General features: G+C 42.4%; 1 pseudogene; it reads left to right on the top strand.

Moving 5' to 3' along the window:
- Positions 1 to 5,543: 5,543 nt before the first annotated feature.
- Positions 5,544 to 6,853, top strand: LOC118829170 (annotated as a pseudogene).
- Positions 6,854 to 8,022: the final 1,169 nt, after the last annotated feature.

The raw sequence follows: 8,022 nt of genomic DNA, 5'->3' as shown, positions 1-8,022 counted from the left end.
CTCAGATCAAGACAATGATCCAAGACAATTCCAAAGGACCCAGGATAAAAAAAATGCTATCTTCCTCCAGAGAAAGAATCGATGGACTCTGACTGCAGATTGAAGCATACTCTTTTCCACTGAATTATTCTTGCATTGTGTGTGTGTGTGTGTGTGCGCGCACGTGCACATATTTATATGTGTGTTTTACAAGGCTAATATGGAAATATATTTTTGTGTGACTACATGTATAATTGATATCATATTGCTTGCCTCCTCAATGAATGAAGGAGGGATGGGAGAAAATTTGAAACTTAAAATTTTTAAAGATAAATGTTTAAAATAAAATGTAATTGGTAATTATTTAATGAAATAAATGAATATATAACAAAAAGGAGTACTAAAGTCTCCTGATTAATATCAATATTAATATCAGTGGTCTGGGATGACTAAATATAGTGGGTCTGGGGACAGTCAGAACAAAGCTCAGGAGTACCAAAATTGAGAATAGCTTCCCCAAGAATCAGGGCATGGATTCTGAATGTCTCATTTACAGGTTACTGGTCTGGATGAGGAGAAATGGGATCACCGTAGTAGTAACAGTGGAGCAGATGGCAAGAGAGCCTAGGTGGTCTACAGTGCAGGTCACTGGAACAAGGGACTGCCAGAGAGATAAGCATCCTTCTGATCGCCCTTGTTGATTTTCTCATGTTTGTTCGTCTCTCTGTCTACCTGTGAGTGTAGGGTGAGCCTACGGTCTCTTGAGGTACCATTTTAAGATAGATGTAACATCTTTGTCAAAGGAGGGTAGGGAGGACTACAGATTCTGCATTCCCTACAGGCTGAAGGAGGGACCTGGATCTACCCAAATAGATGCCTAGGATTTTGAGTTTTCACTCATATCTTATCTCTTAGTTTAGAGCTGAAGTGAGATCTGGAAAACTCAATGAAAGAAGAGTTAAAACAATAAAGAAAGGAAAGTATCTCCTCATTGAGCAGATGGAGAATTGAGAACAGTTTTATTAGCAATAGCACAGATGCAATCTCCATTCTTCCTAGACCAAGAGGATTGTTTCACAGAAGATTTTCCAAGCAGGATCTAGTCCCCTTTCCTGCTGAAGCTTTCTCTCTTATCCTTTGAGGCACCTGAAAAAAATCCAGAAGCATTCCTCCCTCCATGAGGTTACCCACACTATTTCATCCATGGACTTCCATAGTAAGAGAGTCCAAAAATATGTAAGAGAGAAGAAAACTTGTCTGCTTACTCTTTTTGCCAACTTTAGTTCTGCATAGTTATCAATCAGCATGATTGATTTTAACCTTTATATACACTGACTGGCTTAGTGCTGACTAACAATTCTCCCAAATGATGACAGAGAGAGAGAGAGTGTGTGTGTGTGTGTGTGTGTGTGTGTGTGTGTGTGTGTGTGGTTTGTCCTTTGTTCTCTAAAAGGACCATGACATCAGGGAGATGATGATATGACTTGCAATTGACTTTGATGGTAGAGAATATAGATACACTAGAGGACAGTAGGCTGTCCTCCGCTTTTTCCTCTTCTTCATCCCTCTTTCCTTGGTTAATTCAACACAAGGAAAAAAAGACTCAGGCAGTAAAATATGGGCCCCTGCATTGGGAACATTTGAACAACTACAGATACTACTGAAATCTCAAACTGCTGCTTAGGAAGAGAGTGGAGGAAGGAGGATAAGCAAAGGAAGAGTTTCAGTCAAGTTGCCTGGGTATCTTCAAATGTTACTATATCCCTTAATATCTCAAGGTATTTATGACCCTGCTACTTACAATGTGATGGAGAAGATTCATCAAAGTATAAGGCAAAAGACAAGACTTAAAAACCCCATAAAACTATAGGAACAAGATATATCCTGCCCTGATAGCAAGGGGTCTATTAACTCATTCTTAAAATATTTTGATATCTGTATTTCAATAGAATTGGTTTATTGTTTATGTAAATGGTATTTTTTTATAATTACACATAAGGACTGTTTTCAACATTCATCTTTTTTATAAGATTTTGAGTTCCAAATGTCAGCTGGACCAAATCGGCCTCTAATCTGTAAATGGCCAGAGCCAAACAGAGAGGGCTAGAGACAAGAGAGTCAGAAATCAAGCAGAAGTTTAATTGCAAAGTGAGGGAAATAGCTTGCAAGCAAGAAGGCAAATAGACACATGTGCCTCTTTCGGGCTCAGCTCTGGGGACCTGCTTTACTGTGGGCAGATCTCAATACTTGTACTAGTGGCTAAACAGTGAGTGGTAGCCCTGACAATGAAGGTTAGCAAAGAGACAAATATGCTTCATAGCAAGACTTCATGACCAGGACTCGTCCAAGCTCAGAGAACACCGGTGCTGGTCAAGGCAATACAATTACTACGTGATTCTGTCAGAGGGTGAAATCATCTAGAGGGTGAGAGCAAAGGATTGTTGTTATGTCAAGCCCAGGGCACAGCTAGTTTGCTGAGCCTTAGCCCTGGAAAACAGGGGGTCTCTTGATATGTTCACACACATTTTTCTCCCTCCCTCCCCTCTTCCCCTGCCCCAAGAGAGCAAACAATCTGATATAGGTTATACGTGTATAATCACTTTAGACATTTCCACATTTGTCATGTTGTGAAAGAAGAAACACAATAATAGGGGAAAAACATGAAACAAACCAAAGAAAGTGAAAATTCTATGCTTTGATCTGCAATAGAATTGGTTTTATTTGTAATTCTATGTATTTTATTTTATGCATTTAAAAACATTATTCTGAGAAAAGATCCAAAGGCTGCCCCAGATTATTAAAGATGCAGTCAATAAGCATTTATTAGACCTCAACTATGTGCCAGGCACTATGCTAAGTGGTGGGGATACAAAGAAAGGTAAAAGACAGTACCCTCAAGAAGCTCACAATCTAATGTGGGAAACAACAGACAAACAAATATATACAAATGAGCTAAATGTAAGATAAACAGGAAATATTTTTAAAAGGGAGGGCAATAGAATTAAGAGACATTCAGAAAGGCTACTTGGAAAAGGTGGGATTTTAGTTGAGTCTTAAAGGAAGCCACAGAAAACAGGAGGCAGGAAGAAGGGAGGGCATTCCAGGTCTGGGGACAGTCAGAACAAATGCCCTGAGCAAAGAGATGGAGTGTCTTATTCATCAAACAGCAAGGAATCCGATGTTACTGGATCAAAGAGTACATGGCAGGATGGTTGGGGGTACAAAGTGTAAAAAGACTGGAAAGATAGGAGGGGGCTATAATACAAAAAACATTGAGAATCCCTGGACCAGGGGATTCAGCCTAACCTCCTTCTTTTTGTTCATGGCCTCATTCCATTCTGTCAGGTTAGCACACACACTTGTATTCCAAGAGGCAGGATAATGGTAGAGGGATGTTAAATGAGCCAAGAGGAAAAGGCCCAGATCTACTGCCCTGATCAGTCCTAATCCTGCTGTTTTAGCTCTCCCTAATCTGCAACTGTGAATGTGCCTGACGCTTCACTGCCCACCCACACATTGGAACTGTGGGAGGCTGGACATCGATGACTCAAACTTTCTATACGGAAGCTTTGGTGTGTGCAGGGGGCACACAATAGGACTTGAAACCTATGCCCTTCCCAAGTCCTATCTACCTCACTGGCAAATCCACATGGGACTTCAAAGTTATTGTAGGTCCTTGACAATCTAAGTGAATTTTACCCTAAAAAAATAATCTGTAAGGAAATACTCTAGAGTCAAAAAGAGATACCACTTACAGAGTATGACAGCATTGATAGGAAAAAAAAATCTCTATTTCTATGCAAAACTAATCATTTTGAGCTTTTTTAACTTTTTAATTGTCATTTTTCTCTTTATTACCCAGTGAAGGGGTTTTTTTTGTTTTGTTTGGGGATTTTTTTTTGTTTTTTGTTTTTTGAGGAAGGAGGAGGAAGCTAATCTTACCATGTTGCCACTGAATTAAAGGAAGAATGATTCTTACTCATACTAAAAGCCAGGAGGTCTGGGGAAATTTAAGGACCCCAGAGGCAAGGAAAAGGAAGGAGCTGAAATCTCCAAATTTCTAGGATCTAGATCAGTTAGAAAATGTTGAATAAGCCAAGATGGCAACTGGAAAGCAAGGACTCGCTTAAGCTCTCCCCCAAATCCCTCCAAACACTGTAAAAAATGGCTCTGAACAAATTCTAGAGCTACAGAACCCTTGAAATAACAGAGGGAAGCAGATCTCCAGCCCAGGATGGCCTGGATGGTCACTGAAAAGGGTCTATCACACAGTGCTGGGAGCACAGCAGAGCCCAGCATGGGCTGTGCCAGGACCAATCAGACTGGAGGTCTGGTGGGTGCAGTAGGCCTTAGGGCCATGAATCACTGAGCTGTAGGAGTTACCAGACTTCTTAACCCACAAACGCCAAAGGCAATGAAGCAGGTTACTGGGAAAACTGCTGGATCAGGATGAGAGCAGTCCGGCCCCAGCCCTTGGGGGTGGCAGAGGTGGCACAGCGACAACAGCAGGAAGCTCATGAAGCTGCTTCCAGAGCTCCAGCTGCAGTTGCTTCCGGCCCCAGGCCCACCCAGTGTGGGAGGAAACAAGTGGCAGATCAGAGCAGGAATGCAGGGAGACCTTTGCTGGCATGGAGGCAGGGTTCTCTTGCTTTGCCCTGCTTAGATCTGGGTCACGGTCCTGGTTGGCAGTTCTTGCGGGAGGAGGAGTGCTGGTGTGGCAGAGTTTGCGGTGATGGTGGAGTAGAAGTAGCTCTGAAAACAGCAGCGCAAGGCCCCTGAAGCTTGGGACAAAGTACTCTCTACTCTACAAGCAGTCATATCCTGACAAAAAGCTCAAGGGTCAACATGGCCAGGCAGCGAAAAAGAATGCAGACTCAGACTCAGACTATAGAATCTTTTTTCAGTGAGAAAGAAGATCAAAATATACAGCCATAAGAAGTCAACAAAGTCAAAGAGCCAACATCAAAAACCTCCAAGAAAAATATGAATTGGTCTCAGACCATGGAAGAGCTCAAAAAGGATTTGGAAAAGCAAGTAAGAGAAGTAGAGGAAAAATTGGGAAGAGAAATGAGAGTGATGCAAGAAAATCATGAAAAACAAGTCAACAACTTGCTAAAGGAGACCCCAAAAAATACTGAAGAAAATAACACTTTAAAAAATAGACTAACTCAAATGACAAAAGAGCTCCAAAAAGCCAATGAGGAGAAGAATGCCTTGAAAGGCAGAATTAGCCAAATGGAAAAAGGAGGCCCAAAAGACCACTGAAAAAAATACTACCTTAAAAATTAGATTGGAGCAAGTGGAAGATAGTGACTTGATGAGAAATCAAGATATTATAAAACAGAACCAAAGGAATGAAAAAATGGAAGATAATGTGAAATATCTCACTGGAAAAACCACTGACCCGGAGAATAGATCCAGGAGAAATAATTAAAAAATTATTGGACCACCTGAAAGCCATGATCAAAAAAAGAGCCTAGACATCATCTTTCAAGAAATTATCAAGGAGCCCTCGGCCTCTGTTCTCTGAGCCCAGCAGATGAAGCCCCATCCAGAAACTCAACATGTCTGTTTTGAAGATCCAAGCAAAAGAGATCTTCGACTCTCATGGAAACCCCACCCTTGAAGTTGATCTCTACACTGGAAAAGGTCTCTTCTGAGCTGCTATGCCCAATGGGGCTTCTACTGGTATCCATGAGGCCCTGGAGCTCCGAGACAATGATAAGACCCGCTACATGGGGAAGGGTGTCTCAAAAGTGGTTGAGCACATCAATAAAACTATTGCCCCGACCCTGGTTAGCAAGAAAGTGAATGTTGTGGAACAGGAGAAGATCAACAAATTGGTGATAGAGATGGACAGCACTGAAAATAAATCTAAATTTGGTGCAAATGCCATATTGGGAGTGTCTCTGGCTATTTGTAAGGCTAGAGCTGCTGAGAAAGGTGTCTCCCTGTACCACCATATTGCTGATCTTGCAGGCAGTGCTGAAGTCATCCTTCCAGTTCCGGCCTTCAACGTGATCAACAGTGGCTCCCATGCTGGTAACAAGCTGGCCATACAGGAGTTCATGATCCTCCCTGTTGGAGTGGCAAACATTAAGGAGGCCATGCACATTGGAGCTGAGGTCTACCACAACCTGAAGAGTGCAATTAAGCAGAAACATGGACAGGATGCCAGCAATGTAGGGGATGAGGGTGGTTTTGCTGCTAACATCCTGGAGAATAAAGAAGCTCTGGACCTGCTAAAGACTGCTATTAGTAAGGCTGGCTACTCTGATAAGGTCATAATTGGCATGGATGTTCCAATCTGGGAAATATGACTTGGATTTCAAGTCTCCTGATGATCCCAGCAGATACATCTCCCCTTCTGAGCTTGTGGACCTCTACAAGAGCTTCATCAAGGACTATCCCGTGGTGTCTATTGAAGATCCCTTTGACCAGGATGATTGGGGAGCTTAGAAGGATTTCACTGCTACTGCAGGCATCCAGGTGGTAGGGGATGATCTCACAGTAACCAATCCTGAGTGCACTGAAAAGGCTGTGAACGAGAAAGCCTGCAACTGCCTCCTCCTCAAAGTGAACCAGATTGGCTCCATAACTGAATCTCTCCAGGTTTACAAGCTGGCCCAGTCCAATGGCTGGGGAGTGATGGTTTCCCATCGTTCTGGGGAGACTGAAGATACCTTCATTGCAGACCTGGTGGTTGTTCTCTGCACTGGGCAGATCAAGACTGGTGCCCCCTGCTGATCTGAGCATCTGGCCAGGTATAACCAGCTTCTCAGAATTGAGGAAGAGCTGGGCAGCAAGGCCAAATTTGCTGGAAGGAACTTCAGAAACCCTCAGGCCAAGTAAGCTCTGTGGCCAGGAGGCCTATGAGCTCACAGGCACCAGTCACCTCTGTAGAAGTCTGCTCCTGCCCTAAGAATGGGCAGTACCAAGTGCTAGACCAGTTTCATTTTGGGATCAGGGGCCTCTGCTGCTTAACTTCCCTCTCTCTTCCACCTTTCTGTGATGATCTCACTGTTTCGTTAGAACTGTCTTACGCCAGAGACGACCTGACATGTGGTTCTCTGTCAGAAAACCCTTATCATCTTGTGACTGGGATAGAATCACCTGGTCTCACCCTCAACCCTGGTGTTGATGTGTGGAGCCCTGTCCTTGTGATGCAGTCCCAATGAGCCCACAGGCCAGATCCTTAGTGGCTTCTATGTGCAGAATAAAAGTATTCAGTAACCCACTGGAAAAAAATTATCCAGGAAAACTGCCCTGATAGTCTAGAACCAGAGGGTAAAATAGAAATTGAAACAATCCACCAATCTCCTCTTGAAAAAGATCCCAAAGAGAAAACTCCTAGGAATATTGTTGGCAGATTCCAGAGTTCCCAGGTCAAGGAGAAAATACTGCAAGCAACCAGAAAGAAACAATTTGAGTATTGTGGAAACACAATATATACATACAAGATAATACAAGATCTAGCAGTTTCTACATTAAGGGATCAAAGGGCTTGGAATATGATATTCCAGGGGTCAAAGGAGCTAGAATTAAAACCAAGAATCACCTACCCAGCAAAACTGAGTATCATGCTCCAAGGCAAAATATGGATTTTCAATAAAATAGAGGACTTTCAAGCTTTCTCAATGAAAAGACCAGAGCTGAATAGAAAATTTGACTTTCAAACACAAGAATCAAGAGAAGCACGAAAAGGCAAACAAGAAAGAGAAATCATAAGGGACGTACTAAAATTGAACTGTTTTGTTTGTATTCCTTCATGGAATGATGATGTTTGTAATTCATGAGACCTTTTTCAGTATTAGGGTAGTTGAAGGAAATATACAGAGGGCACAGGGTGAGTTGAATATGAAGGGATAATATCTAAAAAAATAATAAAATTAAGGGGTGAGAGAAGAATATATTGAGAGAGGGAGAAAGGGAGAGATAGAATGGGGTAAATTATCTCACATAAAAGTGGCAAGAAAAAGCAGTTCTGTTGGAAGGGAAGAGGGAGTGGAAGGGTGAGGGGGAATGAGTGATTCTTGCTCTCTT

The sequence above is a fragment of the Trichosurus vulpecula genome, chromosome 8, assembly GCF_011100635.1.
Source record: "Trichosurus vulpecula isolate mTriVul1 chromosome 8, mTriVul1.pri, whole genome shotgun sequence".
NCBI lineage: Eukaryota > Metazoa > Chordata > Mammalia > Diprotodontia > Phalangeridae > Trichosurus > Trichosurus vulpecula.
Note: the sequence above shows the minus strand (reverse complement) of the source record. Positions and strands in the feature narration are given on the sequence as shown.